Consider the following 21,144-nt stretch of genomic DNA (forward strand, 5'->3'; position numbering starts at 1 on the left):
TATATATATGTAATACAATTGTTTTATAGCTCTGTTATTGTACATTCAATACTTGGGGGGTATTCCATCGAAGTCGCTTAACAAGTCCAGGCTTATCCTGAAACCCTGAGCTGAATCTAGTTCCATCTCCAGTTTAAGCCTCAACTCATTCCATGACACAAATAAAAATAAAAGTCTAACCAAAGCTAATTCAGGCCTGGAGTTTAAGCTGTGCTTTGTGCGCACTCACAGTAACTCTGGAGCAACAACATCATGGAAAAGGGGCCAAAATGTGATGTTTTTTATGATCTGACTAAACGAGAGAGGAGCCACAGCACGCACCCACTTTTCCGGTCATTCTGATCTAAGAAATGAGCAGAAAGTCACAGCTTCCCCCTCCTCTCCTGTTTGCTCCCTCTCCTCTCCCAGTCGCTCCGCTGGTTGAGAGGAGGCTGGCTGTGTAGTGTGAACTCTGGAGCCTGGTTAATACGCCCGGGGAATGAAATTGCCTCCCGATCCCGATGCATGGTAGTGCATGCAGAATTTAAGTTTCGCTGTGCATAAAAGTAAAGCTGTAACAGAACTCTTCACATGTACCCTAACAAAAAATGATCCAATCTGCGCCAAGGTGTTTGCAGTTTGACAGGGAGAGAGAGACGAGGGAGAGAGACAAACATGATGAAGGAGCGAACAGACAGAACCCACTGAAAACCAGCCCATCCTAAGCCGTCAAAAATGCAACTCCAGTCAAATGAAGCTCGTCGAGGCTCGCAGTTATAGGGGCGAATTTGGAGCCAAGTTCCATATTTGAAATCACAACCTCAGGTATCCCAGCAACCAAAGAGCCAATCCAAGAGCGGGGCTGTTGTAGGCAATGCCGCTTCCCACCTGGTATAAGGCCACAAGAACCTGTTCGAGCAATATAGTCTTTTCTCTTCCCATATATAATATTCCTCTGCTCCCACGGCAACGGATAGACAGGTCGCTTCATAAGATCTATCCATACATAATGCCATACAAACTACTTCTCACAACTACGGTAATATACATATAAATTGCATCAGACTTATGAATGTTTGTCCAAATCAAAAGAACTCATTTTTTTTCTGAACTGCCTGGGGTTTCTCATGCAATAAAGCTTGAATATTATTACTCTGCAATATGCCGATGAATAGAGGACGCATCTTTCTATCTTTCGTCCAAAATGAGTCCAAGTTTTGATTTCCTCAGAGTGCCGGCTGAGTGGATTAGGGACTGTGCGCGTTATGTAAGCAGCTGTAGTTTAGATGCAAGGAGACATGCTAGTATAGAGCCTTCGACTGCTCATCTGCCGTCCAACCTCGTGGTGCAAATCAGCGCCTTCGCAAAGACCATCAACATTCGCCTGGCTCGTTGAAGAGTCTGGTGAAATCGCAGCTTCAGTCTTGTAATGGTGCGTTCTCACTTTCTCTTCCTCGCTCACTCGCTCTTACTCTCTTTTCTCTCCTCGGTCTGTCTTTTCACAGATTTAGCAGGCAAAACGGAAATGATTTTTGCAGCCGTACTGACAGTGTAATCTTGTGAGCCCTCTCCACAAGTGACTTATATATATAGGCATGTTTGACAGGATATTCCGCATTTCTATTTTCCTGTGCCACTTTATAATGACTACGCCTTAATTTTCTAACGCACTGAACAAAAACTTACATCATGATGAACAAACAGCTGAAAAAATGGTCTGTGCGGGGTTGCTCAAATTGCAAAAAACTAATTTGACAACAATAACATGACTTTTTTAAACGTTTCTCTGTCCAGCATGTTTAAATCTTACAAAGGTCACATGATTGCGGCCGATGTGAGACCTGCATGTTTTAATCAGGTTGAGGAAACAAGACTTTGTTAAAATCTCTGGTGAGGCTCGTCCCTCTGGAATTCTCCTCCCCAAAACTTTTGGAGGGAAAATTCAAATGTAACAGGACACAGGACAGTTCCAGGAGCAGAGGACACACAGTGTGGAGCAGGAGGATTATGAGAGCTGATCTGGAGGTGAGACTTTTTAAAGATTTTATATGCTTCTCTGCACTAGAATGTTTTCATAGTTAAAACAAGTTTGTGGTGTTTTATTTGAAGTTAGAGTTAATATAATTACTGTTTCCATGAAACAAATTGTATTTGACTGTCCATCAAGAGTGTGACACTTGTACTAAGATTTAAATGTGTTGCTTCCAGAGTCGTCTACAAACACAGAGTGACGTCCAGAGCTCTGCTGGAGCTGTGGGGAAGTTCATGAATGTTACAGTTGATGTTTCAGAAAAAAGAAAGATGTTTGAGAACCAACAAAACACAGGCCACAGATGAACAAAGTAAGTAAACCAACTATAATGACAAAATGTACTTCCTATTGAACCTGTTATTGTGTTTCTACAGGGTGATGTGGCACTAGGACAGGGGTGGGCAAACTTTTTGGCTCAGGGGCCACATAGGGTTCTAAAATTTGACTGAAGGGCCGGACAGAAGACGGGACATGACGTGTTCAGAGCCCGGCTCCATTGCACTGTATTTACTCTCATGTAGAACGTATTCTGCACTACGCGCAGCAACTTTTAGACATGTAAGTTCCAGAACTCATGAAAAGTGAAATGAGGTCTGCCCCACTGCACATCAAAGGCAAACATGTGTCCCGAGTACTTAGACAGAGCGCGTAGATGACACAGAGCTCAGGCTAACGCACAGTCTAACCAAACTTTCAGGACTTTCTAATACAGTGTATATGTGTTTTATGACTTTGTTTTACATAGATCTAAAGCGGAAACAGTGTAGCCTTATTTCTTGAACACTTCTACCTCATTCATGGTCCGAATACACCGCCTGAAATGACTCCTGTCAATACTTTTCCATAAAGCATTGCGGCCAACAAAAAACGCCGCACCTCAATGTATATATAGTGCGCCATCTACCGGGAAACGCCGGAAATGCAAGAAAGATAAAACAGCAGTAAGGTTTATTTATTATAATTTGGTCAAGTTCTGTGGGTCAGTTTGAATGGCTGCATAAGGTCACCGGGCACTAGCCAAGCCCCCAGGTTCCAAAATGGCCGCCCATTCAAGTCAATGGGCTGAGCTCAATGGCGCATGATCCCAGATTAGCCTAGCATGGCTAGGTACTTCCGGTGGCACACACGAATGCACGCGACCACACGCACGGAGCGCGGGCTCGTGTATCACATGATCGTTTTGACCAATCAGAGCGAGAGGAGCTAGAGCGGAGCAGGAGCTAACGAATATAAAGTGTTTTTTTAAGACAACTGAAGGATTTTGAGCGAGAAAAAGTTTATGATCTAAAAATAGGTAAAAATCGCCAACAAATCCGATATTTTTGAAAGCTGTAGATGACCTGTCAGACGAACACGAGCAGTTTGTGATTACATTGCCTTTATGAGAAAAATCTTATCTCGGCCCATAGGATTTTTTCTGCTGAAGTTCCAGTGAGTGACACTATGTCAACTGGAGGCAGCTTCAAGCAGCAATACTGTATCCAGTTATTTTAATAAATCAATGGCATTAACTCGCACAGCCCTTCAGGTAGCATCTTTCACAGGTGTTCACACCTCACTAACTACATCATATACAAGGAGGTAACACGTCATATACAAGATACCGTCACACAGGGTAGTTGCAGGGCTTTTCCTTTCTATGTCATGTTTATCAAGATGAGATAGTATTATAATGGCGTTTGCATTGTACACACTTAGATTAGAATTAGTGCAGTCTTATGTCTTGAACACTTCTACCTCATTCATGGTCCGAATACACCGCCTGAAAATGACTCCTGTCAATACTTTCCCATAAAGCATTGCGGCCAACAGAAGCTGCCGCAACTCAATGTATATATAGTGCGCCGTCTACTGGGAAACGCCGGAAATGCAGGAAAAATAAAACATTAACAAGGTTATTATTATTATTTATTCAAGTTCGGCGGGCCGGATTAAAAGGTTTAAAGGGCCGCATATGGCCCCCGGGCCGTAGTTTGCCCATCCCTGCACTAGGAGGACTTTATACCAGATACCCTACCTGTTACAGAGTTTTGACAAAGAAAAGCAGCACATGGTGAGTATTTCTGCAGATACAGTTCTAATGTTTGTTGTTTGTTTGTGATTCTGTTCTGGTCCATTATTGTAGTAATAAGTGCTTTAAGTATATTTAAACATGTACAACAGTGTAGATCATCAAAATGTAATCATCATGTGTTATTCCTGTGTCCACAGGCAGAGACCAGAGTGTCTTCACTGGAATAAATCTTCACACTGTCCAGCTCCAAACTGTGTGTCTCTGTACTTGTGCTCTGTGTGTTTGATTCTGTCTAAGACAATACAGAACTGTGGAAAACTAAAGACTGTTTTTGTATTATTTACAGAATTAGATCAATTAAATGATACATACTTATACATTTCACGATAAGGTAAAATAAGATAAATATACATATTCAGCATGATTTGATCAAATTTCATCAACATGAAAAAGTCACGTTCATGTTCTGAGAAAAAAAATTGCGTAGAGGGGATCGAAATAAGTTTCAAAGCCTAAACATAATTTTATTGCATGAAACCGCTTCCCATAACTTTTTTACGCAAATCCAGCAACCTTTTTTTTTTCAGTGAGGTAACTGTATTCGAAATGATTCAGCGTTAAGAACTGTTTAATTAAGGGGTTAGGAGTTAAGGTTTTAATCAAGGCTTGATCATTTAAGCCTTAAAGCAACACCATGTGACTTTGTGGAGGTGGCACGTCCATGGAAATACAAAGTTTAAACTGAACATTCTCCATTGAGACCATTTTATATAACTGCCTATGATAGCCTTTAGTCTAATTTTTTACTAAAAAGGTACACAATGTTGTTTAAATGAAGGGGTTATGAGTTAAACTAGTTACCAGCATCATTCTTGTGGGGCATTGTTGTAGTTAAATGTTCTTGATTTAACTGAAGCACCCAGAGGAATGCCTGTATGCTCTTTCCTCCATCACACCTTTGGACATGTGTTTTCCTAATCTAGACTTTTCTTCTATTATAGCGGATATCTTGCTCTGGTAAAATGTACTGACAGTGACAGCTTCAGACAGCAAAGGATCATCTTGCTGTGAGGTTGAAGTCCTAACTGATACAACACTGTGCAACCCAAATATAGGTTGAGATGAGGAGATGACCAGACTTTCAAAATGTCTGAGTGACCAATTGGCAAGTTCTCAAGAAGGTTTGGGGCGCTACGGTCTCCACCATCAATCCAAAACATGCAACATATGGTAAAATCCTCCAGCTTTGGTAGTCGTCAGCAGTTTTTGAGCTTTCTACCGTAACGTATAACATTGTTCCCTCGTCAAAATCCTGAAAAGCCTGAAGAGGTTTTAAATGTCATCCATGCATGTTTGAGTATTTTAGCGATCTCTCCCGGGCTCTACTCGAACTCTCCTTATGGTTAGCCGTAATATTCTGTGCAATGCTCTACCAACAAGCCATGTTCCCACATAACAATTCTCCATATATATATATATATATATATATATATATATATATATATATATATATATAGTGATACTAAACTGTACACAATTACTTAACAAACTGAAAGTGATGTGCAACAGTTTCATTAGCGGGATGCGATGTGATGTCACTCTGATAGGGGAGTGACTTAGCACAAAGAGCAAAAGGACGGGACACTCAGGGTCAAAAACGAAAGTGAAACTTACAGAACATGTTAAAGGGACAGTCTGGAGTTTTGGTCATAGGGACTAGAGGGATTTCCTAGTGAGCCAGAGTGTTGGAGATGTGTGAAGGCACTTTTTAAAATATTCCATCCAGTCTTTGTATTTGCAGAGGTCACTGGTGCTAGGCTAGTGCATGTCAATGGCCATAGTTAGCCTGCCTCTAAAAACAGTCTTACACCTGAAACAAAACTATTATTACGCCAGACTGTTGATGTAAATGTCTGTGTTGATAGAATAATGTTTGAAATAAAACTAAACTTGCACCACATGAATCGCACATGTTGAGGGACTATTTTCTCAGCAGCAGCGGAATTTTACTTTGACCATAAGAGAGTTGCTAGATGATATCAGTCCGCCGCTGCCAAGCTTTCTATCAGGAAGTACAACTCGCTGCTGCTGCTCAGATATAAATCCTTCAAATGCAAGGTTGGTTTTACTTCTGAAATTATTCTATCAACACAGACATTTACGTCGAACACTCTGGCGCTATAATTGTTTTGCTTCGGTTGCTTTGTGGAGTGGTTAAGATGTTTTCTAGCGGCAGGCTAACTATGGCCATTGACATGCACTAGCCTAGCACCAGTGACCTCTGCAAATACAAAGACTGGATGGAATATTTTTAAAAGTATCTCCACACGTCTCTAACAGTCTAGGAAATGAGGTCCTATGTCCAAAATTCCAGACTGTCCCTTTAATACGTTGTTTTTAATATAGCGTTAAAAAAAAGAACAAAAAGTTGATGGTGATCTGTGTATGTGTTAGCAGTTAATACCCCATAGAATTGTAGTGTTATGCCCGCTCTTTAACCTTTGACTTGCAAACTACACAATTGGTCAACTTTGCTTCATTACCCTCTACTCTCTGTATTATTTTTATGACAGAAAATGCACAAAAATCTGCCCCATTCTGCGATGCAACCCTATTTCCACAAAAGTCTGTGTATGAGAGTTTAGGGAGTAAGCTATGATTTACTGGGGGCACTTTTTGTGATCGAAATCCAATGGCGGCGAGCGCAGCACCCTCAACTAAACTGACAAATATAGTTTTGCGAAAACTCTCTCTACGGACTCTTTGCGACTTCACAGCCTGTAATTATACTATTCCTTTTGCAGAGGAATGACCAGAAGCCCTCCCTGAATTGTTGATCTTGAGTTGTCACCAGCAAAGTTAATTTCCCTGGGGACTTCCATATAAATTGCATGGCACTGAACAGAGGTAATGGCCAGTTCTTGGGTATGTGTTTGACTTCTAAGAGACTAACAAAGCTGCGTATATGCGGGCCCAGATTCAGTCCAAGCCCACCCCATGACTCCTCCACCCTCATTATTTCACAATTGGGAACAAGTGCTTTGGCTGTGTCTTGTATATTGCCTTGTGGTCTCTGGACAATTTGTTGTTATTATGTTCATATTTTTTAAAGGAGCAAAGTATATGTGTTGGTAATGGTAGTTGATAAAGCTATGGGGGTTTGCAGCTGTTGTTTTCAGACGTGGAGGCGGGCGATTTGTGCAAAGTAAGCGTTAATGGTTGTTAAGTTAAAATGGGTGAGTTTTAAAGGCCACGTCAAATTCTCAGGAGAACGCAAACGCATAAACAACATCTGAATAATGTATTGTATGTATTAGCTGTAGATTTTATGTTATTAGTTTGGGAAATAAGATGGAAAATCCGCTGCTTGCCTTCATAGAATAGATTTGCTTTGGAATATTCCACAGTATGGCATTAAACTTGTCCATCTTGCATTTTATGTCTCTAAAATACTTTGAAAATCTTGAAAAAATCTCCTCAGATTTGACCTAACTTGGCTTGCTGGGGTCACATGTTTGTTTCCATAGCGACAGACAGGCTTAATGCATTATTGTGGAACTTTCCAGGCAAATAATTATGTTCCAAGGAGGCAAGCAATAGTCGGACCCTCCAACAACAAAGTGACCCAGTGCAGCTTTACATAAATATATGTGCGTACAATTGACTTTCAAATTTTCAGAGTTATTGTTAAATATTAAAAGTGCAAAATGTAACTTTTCTGGTAGGTGTCTTCTAATTGACCGTCTCCATAGCAATGTTAGCTTTACCTGGAATGTTTCTTGGTATGGCATTAAACATATCCACTGGTTGCTTTGTTTCAATTATAGGGATGTTTTATTGTTCAGAAATATATACAGTATATAAACTGAAAAAGAGACATTTTTACTGATATAACCCGGTGTTTAGACTATTCTGACTGTGGTGCGTCCGTGAGTGCGTCCGTGAGTGCGTCCGCCTGTGCGTCGCCGTGCGTGGCTCCTGACGTCACTGATTAGCGATTAGAAAAGGCTGTGCACAGTGTGGCAGTTGGGGCTTTCGGTGGTTGGTGAAGGCAGCGCGTGTAAGAAACGTTGAAAGAGAACAACTCCGGTACTTATAGAATTTGCTTTAACGCATGTGTCGCTGATGGCCTACCTGAAGCTAATTTATTTTTCCCTGTGTAACAGATTGTCACCGCTGCATTATTCTTGCTCTTTATTCTTTATCCGATTCTTAGTGTTGGTTTTAATTGAATGTTGTTTAACAGTAGCTGAGGTCTCGGAGGGAAGTGCAATATCTGGTCAGGTGGTCAGTGCAATGCGAGGTTAGGTCTCAGGGTTAGTACAAGTCACTTTAGCCCAAATAGGCCTCCTTAGCACGAGCACTTTCATCAGCTTGAACTTTATTCCCTTTATCGTAAGGAAGCCTACCTCAAATACCTCGACACGCGCACTTTAAGTACCCATTCGCAGCAGTATCCAGGTAGCACTTCAACTTATTGTAAATGTAGGGTTTAACTAGTGTTTTTTTTGTTGTTTGTTTTTTGTATTAATGCTTGCTTTGTGATTACTAATTTGATTTGTTGTGTTTTAGTTTGGGCTGGGTTGATTGCTACATTTATGACTGTTGGGTGGTGTGTAATTGTATCAAGACAGGGAACAAGAAAATGAAATAGTTTTTAAATGTTTAGAAGATGAAATAAAGATGTATAACTTTTATACCACATTGCCCTTGTCCTTTTTTATGCCAGAACGGATTCTGTGAGTAATAAGGGTGCTCGGTCACAACATTACACTGAGATCCTCCATAGATCTTACCAGTAACTTGGTCTGGTGTTGCTGCCTTCTCGTCTCCATGTAGGGCCGGGTATCGTTAAGAAGCTGCCGATACGATACATAACTCGATACATAAGCCACGATACATATCTCGATACAGTGCGCTTTCGATTCGATACGATATATTTCAAAACGATTCAATACAGTTCAATAAAAAATAAAAGCTAAATCATGGCTGTGAGATTAAAAGTCTTTGTTAAACTACTTCTTGTGCAAAGTGAATATGAAACACAACATTTTAATCCTCAAAACTGTGAAAATATCAAATGTGTCGCATAAACGAGTTTTCTTCCACTCAACAAACAACAAAACGGTAGCTGTAACAAAATAATTTCGTAAAATATACCAAAAAAAAATACTCTTGGCGATATATCGATACAGCAGCCCACGATATCTATACTGTATCATCACATTAAACGATACGATATATTGATTTTTCGATATTTTTGCACACCTCTGTCTCCATGGTGATAGATACAGTTACTATACCATAATAGCATTCTGTGGAACATTCTAGGCCAGGGATTCTTAACATTTTTTGACACTGGAGCCTGAATTTTCTTTAAAAAGTAACTTGTGGTCCAGTCTCATATTAAATCTATTTTATTCTTCAGATTTTCTCACAAGTCTCAGGTTAATAATCACTGCTCTAGGCTGGGCAATAACATGTCGGTGGACTCTCAACCTGAAAAGTTACATAACGCATTTAAGATTTTGGAAATAAACGTCCCCCAAAACGTGTGTTAAGTAGTTAAAGCGTTCTCTCATGCGTTTTGCAATTCTCCGCATAAGTAGTTTTTAACTGCTCCCCCGTCCTTAAAACCAATTTTAAACAGTATGACTCATGACCTTTTTATTGGTGAAAAGATTCTGAAATGGTCGAACTTTACCACTTCAAACCTTCTGACTCATCTAATTAGAGCAATTACTGGGAGCACTACGGAAGCTGCTGTTAAAACGTTTTCTAAAATCACAAAAATATTACTTTATTCCTCTGATTTTTATTCTAAAATTTGAATCCTGTTGCAATGAAAGAAGCGTGGAATATTGTGAATCAGATTTGTATTTGATGGAAATGTACGTTTTTTGTGTTTACAATCATGTCGGTCCATTAAAGGTGCATTGTGTAACTTTTCTGGTGGGGGGATCCGTCAGATGCTTGATGTTATTGCTTTGTCTGGAATGAAACCTTTCTAGATCTGTGGAGATGCAAGCCAAACTCACAATCAGAATCTTTTTTGAGCTATAGTTGAGTTTTTGAGCTATAAAACCACCTGTAATTGAGTAAATGTAAGTTGAGGAAGAGGCTGTTCTGTTGTGTTCACCTGCTCCCTCTGGACACTGCTGTGATGCTGCAGGACACAGAGGAGGGACACTTTTTTTTTTTTTTTTTTCTGACCCTGCCTGACCAGTCCTCCTGTTAAACTGCACTGAGACCTCTGACTAAGACACAAAGGCCACTGAGGAGCGCAGGGTAAATGTTGCTGCAGCAAAACTTCAGGAAAGTATTTCTCTCTATCTCTATCTTTTCTCTTTCTGTCTCTCTCTCTCACCCTCTCTGTGTGTGTCTCTGCTTCTTCCTCTGTCTCTGTGTGTGTGTCTCTGTCTACATATTTCTCTCTCTCCCTTTCTGTTTCTCTCTCTGTCTCTCTCTCCCTCTCTGTTTCTCTTTCAGTCTCTGTCTCTCTCTCTTTCTCACTCTCTCTGTCTATTTCTGTGTGTGTCTTTCTCTCTCTCTCTGTATCTTTCTCTCTCTGTGTCTCTGTTTTTCTCTCTCTGTCTCTCTCTGTGTGTGTGTGTGTGTCTTTGCTTCTCTCTTTTTCTCTCTGTCTCTGCTTCTCTTTCTCTGTCTCTCTATATTTTTCTCTGTCTCTTACTCCGTGTGTCTCTATCTTTTCTTTCTCTCTCCCTCTCTCTTTCTCTCTCTGTGTCTCTGTCTTTCTCTCTCTCTTTCTGTCTATCTCTCTCTGTGTGTCTCTTTCTCTCTCTGTGTCTCTGCTTCTCTCTTTCTGTCTCTCTGTGTATGTCTATCTCTCTGTTTCTCTGTCTTTTTTCCCTCTTTTTCTCTCTTCTCTGTCTGTGTCTCTCTCCCTCTCTTTTCTCTCTCTGTGTCTCTATCTTTCTCTCTCTCTTTCTGTCTATCTCTCTCTCTGTGTCTCTTTCTCTCTCTGTGTCTCTGCTTCTCTCTTTCTGTCTCTTTGTGTCTGCCTCTCTCTGTTTCTCTCTCTTTTCTCTCTCTTTCTCTCTCCCTCTCTCTTCTCTCTCTGTGTCTCTATCTTTCTCTCTCTCTTTATGTGTGTCTCTGTCACAGAGAGAGAAAGTCTCTCTGTCGCTTTCTCTCTCTGTGTCTCTGCTTCTCTCTTTCTGTCTTTCTGTGTATGTCTTTCTCTCTCTCTTTGTTTCTCTATAATTTCTCTCTCTGTCTCTCTCCCTCTCTCTTTCTCTCTCTCTTTCTGTCTATCTCTCTCTCTGTGTCTCTTTCTCTCTCTCTTTCTGTCTATCTCTCTCTATGTCTCTCTCTTTCTCTCTCTCTTTCTGTCTATCTCTCTCTGTGTGTCTCTTTCTCTCTCTGTGTCTCTGCTTCTCTCTTTCTGTCTCTTTGTGTATGCCTCTCTCTGTTTCTCTATCTTTTCTCTCTCTTTCTCTCTCCCTCTCTCTTCTCTCTCTGTGTCTCTCTCTGTCTCTATCTTTCTCTCTCTCTTTATGTGTGTCTCTGTCACAGAGAGAGAAAGTCTCTCTGTCTCTTTCTCTCTCTATGTCTCTGTTTCTCTCTCTCTGTCTCTCTGTGTGTATCTCTCTCTCTCTTTGTTTCTCTATAATTTCTCTCTCTATTTATTTCTCTCTCTCTTTCTATCTCTCTCTGTGTCTCTGTCTTTCTCTGTGTGTGTGTGTGTGTCTGCTCCTCTCTCTTTCTCTGTCTCTCTTTCTCTCTGTGTGTCTATATGTCTGTCTCACTCCCTTTCTCTCTCTCTTTATGTATCTGTCTCTTGCTCTCTCTCTCTCTCTTTATGTCATAAATGATAAAGAAGTTGATATAAAGTTTTAAGACTTGCACGCAAACCACTATTTTGCATGTTTCACCGTTTTTAGGCTCCGCATTCGCGAGCTGGTCTTGTAACCTTTTGAATGTGAGTCCGGGGGCAGCCATTAATCGCCGGGGGTAACCAACAGCGCCCGGTGACACTTCCTGATTGTGTTCACATGGACTCGTGATGGATACCGCGGTACGTCCCATACGCCCCATTGAGAGCCGCCACTCCTTTATGCTCCTGTGCTATAACTCAGGACCTCACTGCAGACTGCCATCCATCAAAGCCCGGCTAATTTCCCCCTGGAAGTCATAAGGCGGATCATAACTACTCTGGCTGGTCCGTGCTCGCCGCTAAAGCTTTGTTTATTTATTCATGAGAGAAGGGAGTTGACTTATTGACACACAAGAGACTTAAAATACTTTCAGAGTGGTGGGAAATAATGACACAGTGATATTTACGTAGATGGTAGTCTGCAGTAAAAGCAAGTCGTAATAATAATAATAATAAGAAGAAGAAGGAGTCACAAGCCAGGAGATCCTATATGTCGGTCATGTCCCAAGCCTGGATAAAAACAAAGACGTGGATAAAGAAGGACATCTGGCTTTAAATCTTTAGTATTCCCAGTTCCAAAGTTCAAGAAGTAAACTCACGTGGATTTTGAATGGAATCCCCTGTATGAGAGAGATAAAAATGAAAAAATAAATCAATATGTGAACTTTTATACTGAAAATTCTCAATGTAATGCATAATATATGACATCCTCATATTTTCTGGTACCTGCATAATGTCAATGTCAAATGTATTTATTATAAAGCACATTTAAAACAACCCCAGGTGACCAAAGTTCTGTACAGTGTATACATAAAGACAATGTAATAGTAAGGCTTTTTTCCCCGTGCATTTGAGTAAAATGTGTTTTTCTGTCCGAGCCCAGCCCGCGTCCGACAAAGCAGTAATCGAATCCGACCCGAGCCCAGTAGGCATTAAGATATTTGTTTCCGATGGAACCTGACACAATTCAAATCACACTATTTTCATAGGCCTACTAATAACACGGGCAGGATATTGTTTGTGTTCCGCTAATGGACACAGAGACACAAAATACAAACTCGGGATACAGCGAAAATAATGAGAAGACTTTATTCCTCACCTCTTGTAACGTGGTACATTTAAAGTGCAGCATCTCATCCATATTATTCATAGCAATGGTCCTCCGCAAATAATGACATCCAGTCCACAAAACTGCACTATTAATCCAGTTTGAGGCATTCTTTAAAAGTAAAAAGGCAAAATCATGTATGTCTCATCCACATACACATACGCACAGATCGATGTGAAGCTGCAGATTCGGGATAGTGACTCTCATGTGTACTTTATCACCTTTTATGCTTTAAAAATCATGTATCTAATCATATCACAAATAATAATAACACAGTTTTGACTTGTATTTAAACTAGAAGTGCAGTGCTCTGATCTTTTGAACACTTAAGAGTCTCAGCGAGTTGTTTTACTGTAGACAGGAAAGAGCAGACACGCTGATGGGTCCGAGTCCAACCTGAACCCGAACATGGGTCCCGTTGGATGTCGGTCGGGTTTCCATGCTGCTGTCCATGCATGTCTAAGCAGCTCCTGATGTCAAAATAAGCCTGCTGCTATTTGTTATTACCTTTACATTGCAAAACTCCGCCTTGGTCTTTGAGAGCTGTGAAAAGCACATCACAGTGAATAATTAGGATGCTCAGAATAGAGAGCTTGATCTATGTTGATCTATATCTACACACATATTTAGGCTGAGATCTTCCAACTCATGATGTCATTTATATAATTTCAGCTCTAGAATTGCCCATCTTTCCTTAACAAATGTAAAAAGTAGCTGTTCACTTGAAAACTACTGCTTCATGACATCACAAGGTGGATGGTAGTAATAATAATAATAATAACGTGTGAATGAAACTAAACACAACTTCAGGCATGTTTTTGAGGAGGTAAAAACATTCCAACATGACTAAGACCCGTTTACACTGAAACAAATCTACATATCACCGCATTGGAAATGATCTACATCCACACACGTCGTTTCTGTGTCCGCAATCCTTCCTTATCCACACAGCTTTGAGCATGTTTGTTTACGTTTTACAGAAAGGAAACTTAAAACCACATGGCTAATTTGCATAAACTGTGTGCTCAAAACAGCTCGCTATTGTGCGCTGATGTGGTTCAGCTTCTGTCGGACTAAATCACAACTCAGTGGATTATGTGTTCTTTCTGTGACAGAGGGGTGTTCTGCTGATGGTGAGTCTGTTCTGTGCTTCTATCGCGTTGGAGATGGTTCATGTTAAACTTTTCAGAGATTATATGTCTGCAGGTCATACACATAGACCGTATATATGAATATATTCTAGCCTCTTAGTGTTTTGGCGGTGAATTAGCTACTTCATGGCGTCTAGATCAGCGTATCAGTGTATCAGCGTTTTCAGGCGTCCACACGGTGCTGGATAAGATCCGTACTCAGATGAATTTGTGGGAGCTGGCGGCACCAGATCTTTCTGTCTCTGGAACAGATTTCCATCGGATTAGCATGGACAAACACTGCATCTGCAACAAAAATGATTCAAGTACATACTAGTGTGGACGGGGCCTAAAAGCTCACGAGTCAATTTTGCGTAATATAGGACCTTTGAAATTAACTAGTTGTGTTTAAAAGATATTCAAATTTTCAAAAAGTTTCTGAAAAAAGCATAATGCATTTTTTTTTTTAATATTACCCTCAATTTATCACATCTGTGCAGATAAATTTTTGGATACTTTTGATATTTTATGACCACATGATTATTGACTTAGCTTTGTTAATGAGCCCGTAACCATGGAGCTATTATGAAACAGTAAGAATCGCTGTTTCTTTGTGTGACCAATTGAATGTGTCCTGAAATGCCATCTTGTCCCAGTTAGAGAACACCATTTCATAACTTGATCAAATGTTTTATTGGCTGAGCAGGAAATGTCAGCGCTCCCATTTTCTTTACGACGCCAAATACGTGAGCATTGATTGTGTCTGGAAGGCTGTTACTCTCACAGTGTATCGCTATCCGGGGCTTTTTAACTGCTTTTCCTGCCAGCCCTGAACTTACGCTGCAAAAACTGAATATATTTGAGTTAAAATCGCTAAAATACAGAATCTAATATGACTTTTGAGTTGCTTTAGTTATGTCTACTAGTTTTGGATTTGTTTCAAGGTTTCAATGGCTGTGTGTTCTCCAAGCTCAAAATTTTGTATTTTGTCGATGTATGTACAATAAAAAAAAAACTTACTTCAAGGCACTCAAAGCACTTTAAATCGAAGAACCACTCACCCATTCACACACACATTCATGTACAAATGTGCGCAGACACCAGGGACAAGGTGGGCCAAAGGACACAACAATAGTATTCCTCTGTGGGATCTAGAACCACAGTACCAACCTATGCTGTTTTTAGATTGGGATTTGAACCGCCAACCTTTACATCAGAGGACAAATACTCTGAGCTACTGTCAGCCCAGTTTTATTTTACTAAAATACATTTATTTTTCAAAATTGTTAGATGTGCAATGATGGGAATAATTAGCCTGATTCATCAGCCAGTTTCACTTTGTAGACACTGTCTGACCTCGCAGCATTGGAATTTGTTCACTCGACAGTCGGCGGGTACTTTTTGTCATTTTACCAATCGCTGCTATTTGGTCGTGACATATGTAATGCCCTGCTAATGAGGTTAACTGATATATTAAGCTTTTCCCAAATCCCGTAGGAAGAAGAGCAATGACGTCTTTCCACTTGATGAAATTCACCAAACATTCTCTTTATTCCGGCTTTAAATCCTCGATCTCAGGAATTGTTGACAACACTAAATAAATGGCTCTTCGCTGATTGGCTGATGCCCGAACTTGCACTTCCAGGTTTTTTGCAAACAGTCTAGTGTACTCTGACTCCTGACCTAGTTGCTGGAGAGAAATGAAATTAAGCGGAGGCACTAGGTGGCGCCAACATGGCTAGGGAATAATGGCCTTTAAAAAAAAAAAAAAAAAAAAAAAAAAAAAGGAAGGCAATATTTACTTTCCCTAGTAACTAGTTACTTTTATAAAGAAGTAACTCAGTTAATAATAACTCAATTACTTTTTGGCAGAAGTAACTAGTAACTATAACTAATTAGTTTTTTTCAAAGTAACGTGCCCAACAATGTAGACGTGTTACTTTTCTGATAAGGACAGGATCTTCCACCTGTCTCTATGGAGATGCTATTGCTGTGCCAGTGTAGCCTTAAAGTAGTCTTTTTGCATTATTCACTTGGTGTTTTTAATTAAAAGTCAATAAATCATTAAAAAAAGAAGAAAAAAAAAAGTAAACTCAATTCTTATTGTAAGCGCATTAGCCTCTCCACTGATCTGACCTGTAACTTTGTCAGATAGCACGGTCTGCTTGGCTTTATGAAGACAGTTAAAGTTAAAAGTTAATGCCATGAGTGAAAAACATTCCAGGAAAAGCAATAATACCTTGATGAAGACAATGGTTGGTGGATCCTCTATCAGTCAGCTTTAATTCGCCTAAACCAGTCCAAACTACTCAAAACAAGATCAAAACTCAGTACGAGCATTCATTCATTCTTGTAGATTATTTTTGCAGCGTACTATGGCCCTTAACACAAATGGATGAGACGCATAGCTTGTCCCAGGCGTTTGGCACCAACACAAATCTTTTAAATGAAGTCGCTGTAAGTGTCCACAGCGCCCTAGTTCACTCTGCCCTTTAATGCTGCGCTGTATAAAGGCCATGTTGATTAGGAGACATTTTTAGCCTTGTTTGTCTCTGCTGTGATGAGACCGAACGTAACCACGAAAAGCTGATGACGGAAAACAGGAGAATGAGCCAACTATTTTTGTTTAGTTCAGAAATGCACACGGAGCAAAGAGCACACTGCCTTATAGTCTTATCTACGCGGTAATCTCCCAGTGTAGTTCAAGGTTTTGTTATCGTTAGAAATAAAGACATGTCAGTAGGATTCTTTTACTTTTGGTGATACTTTAATTCTCTAAAATTCAGGTTAATGAGAAAGTCTGTTTGCGAAGACGTGGGAAGAAGCTGAAGGTCCTATATTACGTTATTTGAGAGGGACTTGTTTAGTGACCTGTTGTAGTTCCAGTGAGCACCTCTTTCTGGTCAGATTGTGTTAAAATAAAGTCTAAAGGCCGCCACACACTACAAGAGAATTTGCCCGATTTTGGCTGCGATTTGCTTCTCACCGAGTTCAGGGAGGCGTGACCCGACTTGGTGTCTCCCTGTGCGATTTTGAAGCCTCTGCATTCCTTCTGTGAGCGATGTCAGTGTGACTCTGAGCTGCTCTGTCAGATCATAACCACCAAACCACGGTAACAGCCAATAAAACACAGCGTCAGAGGCAAAGGAATGACAGACACGGAGGCGCAAGATACAAACTTATATATAGTGAAAATAATGAGAACAGTTTATTACTCACCTCTCGTAAAGTGGTAAATTTAAAGTGCAGTCCATGTTATCTGCAGAAATTGTCCTCCTCAAATGGTGACATTCAGTCCACAAAACTGCACTATTAATCCAGTTTGTAGCGTTCTTTAAAAGTAAAAAGTTTGTTTACGTCAGATTGAGGTGAAGCTGCAGATTAGCGATAGTGACTCTACTTCCTTTATCGCCACTTTATTGAACTTTATCGCCAAACTTTTACACTTTAAAAATCATGTATCTGAAGTATTGCACAACATTTCACGAATAATAATAACGAGTATTTAAACTAGAAGTGCAGAGCTCTGATCTTTTGAACACTTAAGAGTCTAAAACCGAGTGGTTTTACTGTAGACAGGAAACAGCAGACATGATCGCGCTCACAACTTGATAGTCTGTGTCCGCAGACATGTCCCGCTGCAGTGTTTGCGATCGGGGATTTTAAGTCTTGTAAGATTCTCTTCATGTCTGTGGTGTGCGTTTTTGGTCGCGCATTTAAAAATTGTTTAGGACCGAAAATTCCTGTAGTGTGTGGCAGAGGTGTGGACTTGCAAGTCATGACTTGGACTCGAGTCAGACTTAAGTCACTATATTTAGGACTTTGGACTTGACTTGACTTGAGACTTGACTTAGACTTGAAGGTCAGTGACTTGGGACTTGACTCAGACTTGAGCCCTGTGACTTGAGAAGACTTGATACTTCTCCTAAAAAATATTTGTTTTTAGAAAATACTTTTCTCTTTACAGTTGATACATGCAGTGCTGAATTTTACAGGAACAAAGTGGAACATGCCCCTCCCTCTTCTCTATGTTACTTTGGATGCAACTGAAGTACTGTGATATGGTATCCTCAGATGTACTACAGTAATATACAGTACAATGCAGAGGGAACTACGAAGAACATGATCCTTAAATTTCATGACAAAATAATTATTAAGCACTTTTAAATCTTAATTCTTTCTGTTCTGACTGTAATGATTCACACTAAAAAGGAAAAAAAATGCATTTCTACAACTCATATATAAATACTCATATATAAATATACCATGACTTTTTAAGCACAATTGTTTTAAAATTCATATAAATTGCAAAAATCTAAGGTATATTTGATAGATTGATTTAAAGACTTGAAATGACTTGAAGCTCAAAGCAAACGACTTGGACTTGACTTGGACTTATGGGCCACTGACTCGAGACTCGACTTGGACGTTCCTGCCTTTGACTTGGGACTTGAGGTCAAAGACTGGAGACTTACTTGAGACTTGCAAAACAATAACTTCGGTCTCAACTCTGTTGTACGGCAGCCTCGACTTGAATAACAGAGCTTCAGACAGGGTAGTGCTTCAGTTAGCTTCACACCATTACGGACTGTTGGTGGCATCAGCTGCAAAGTATACATAATGTAATATTAAAGATGCACTGTGTAACATTTTCACAGAGTGTTCGGCTTGACCCCATCAGCTTTGACATGTTATTGCTTTGTCTGTTTTGTTCCACAGTATGACATAAACCATATATATTTCCATGGTAACAGGTAAGTAACACTGCCAGGCCAAGTTACAAGTCAGATCTGTGGACATGTTACCCTGTTTATAGTATTTTGTTGAACGTATGAGCAATAAAACACCAGCAAATGTATGAAATGTAAGATTTTAGTTGAACGTCACACTATTGCACATTCAAGGCAAAGCGCTATCATCTCCACGGAGACGAGCAAGTGGCAAAATCTCCACCACAAAAGTTACACAGTGCGCCTTTAAACATACAACACCGTCGAGCAGTTTTTGTTTATTCATAAAACGCATGGCAAACAGGGGCCGTCTCCTCCCCAGCGACCGTCTCCCTCAAGGTCACACATGATTTTTAGAGCTATTAAGATGTTATGGTTGATAGAAGTCTTCCTGAGCGATTAGAGCAGATCCAGAGGGGACCTTTTAGAGCCAGCTGATCACTATCTGAGCCGGTGTGTGCACAGAACCGCCATCTCACCACAGCCCCGATCAAATAAAAGTTTACACTCCATCTGAACTCGGTACAGAGTTGGATCGTGGCCAGAGACAAGAGGAGACTGTGAGATGTGCTGCGTCTGAAGGTTTGAGCTACTGTCCAGACGTGAACAAGACTGACAAGAAGAACTTTCAGTGCTAATAATAATGCAGGAGACAGAGCATAAGGGTCTGAAGGGAAATGAGGAGCAGTAAAAAAAATATATCTTTATGAAAAATTTGACTATTAAAGATCCTATATTACTCAAATTTGACGATTTTAAGTTTTAAACCATCTTAGAATGTCGTTACCTCCTCAAACATATACCTGGAGTTGTGTTTTGTTTCTTTCACATGTTTGAGTAACCCTTTATTATTAGTCTGTATGCATCTCCAAAGCTCAAAATGCTCTTTTCCACTTTGTGATGTCTTGAAGTTAACTGCTACCTTATAACTTTTTTTCAGTAGAAATCGGTCCAGGGCTGAAATTATCCACATGATAGATGTTGTTGTGCATAATAGTGAAGCTTTCTGTTTGCAAGACTTCAGACTATAGAGCAATACCAATAATGTTGAATTCTCTCGTCTATTTTCATACATAAGGCGCACCGGATTTTAAGACGCATTAAACAAAACAAATGAACGACACTTGAGACTGATCTCTTAGCCCAGGCATCCACGATCCATTGGCAGATCGTGGCGTAATTCGCCCGTCGTTGCCTCCCTGTCTTGATGAATGTGGATTATGAATGTGAATGTAGGCGGATTTTTTTTAATTTCCTACAAGGAAGGCTGAAATATACGTTGAGTAATATTGTGTTCAATTCAGCTTTGCGCACATTTGTTTATGTTATACAGAAACAAAACTTAAAACTGCATGGCTAATTTGTATAACCAATAAGCGTTGAAAAAGCAGCTCGCTCCTTGTGCGCTGATGCGGTTCAGCTTCTGTCTGATTTACTCTGCGAGGCTCCTAACTACAGTAGCGGCACGGTACGGTGTAATGCTCTGACAATCCATCAAGCAGTGCAGCTTTGTATTTTACCAAAGTCGTACTAAAACATTTTGACAGATTTTTGAGCGCCGTGTACCACATAAAATCAGTTCGAAGTCAGTAACCGCAACTAGAATTAATACACAAGATTGTAAGGCGCACTGTCAATTTTTGAGAAAATTTAAGGATTTTAAGTTTGCCTTATAGTCTGAAAAAATAGGGTCATAATTTTAACTGAAATAAAATGTACTGATTTGAAATGTTTTAAAGTAACAATCAGTGTTGATGTAGTGTCTGTAAAAGGGAAAAGGGACAGATAACATAAGTTGACTTTTCTTTCTGCTTCTTTTCATTTATTTCTTGTATGTTTGAGGTTGTGACACTGTTAATGTCTTTTTATACTTTACGAATGAAATAAACAAACAAATAAAATAAAATAATAAAGTATGGAGTTTAAAATCCTGTATTACCGCGTGACATCACAAATTGGAACAGTGTGTTTTCCCATTGAAAGAAGATCTCAATATATTGGGCAGTGAAAGTTACTTTTAAAATGTATTCCCCTACAGATTACAGATTACACACCCCAAAATGTAGTTTGTAATGGAATCCATTAAATTACTTTAGGTGAGTAACGTAATCTGAATACTTTGGATTACTTGATTTGCTGTAGAGAAGCAAAGACGAGGATATCGTAAGATAAGATGTTTTGTCTGCTAAAAGAAAATAAAAAGCCCAGACTTTACTGAACCGTATTAAAAATATTATTAATAGAAGAGGAGGAG

The sequence above is a fragment of the Boleophthalmus pectinirostris genome, unplaced genomic scaffold (assembly GCF_026225935.1).
Source record: "Boleophthalmus pectinirostris isolate CB_2022bp ecotype Guang Dong unplaced genomic scaffold, ASM2622593v1 HiC_scaffold_10, whole genome shotgun sequence".
NCBI classification, from domain to species: Eukaryota; Metazoa; Chordata; class Actinopteri; order Gobiiformes; family Gobiidae; genus Boleophthalmus; species Boleophthalmus pectinirostris.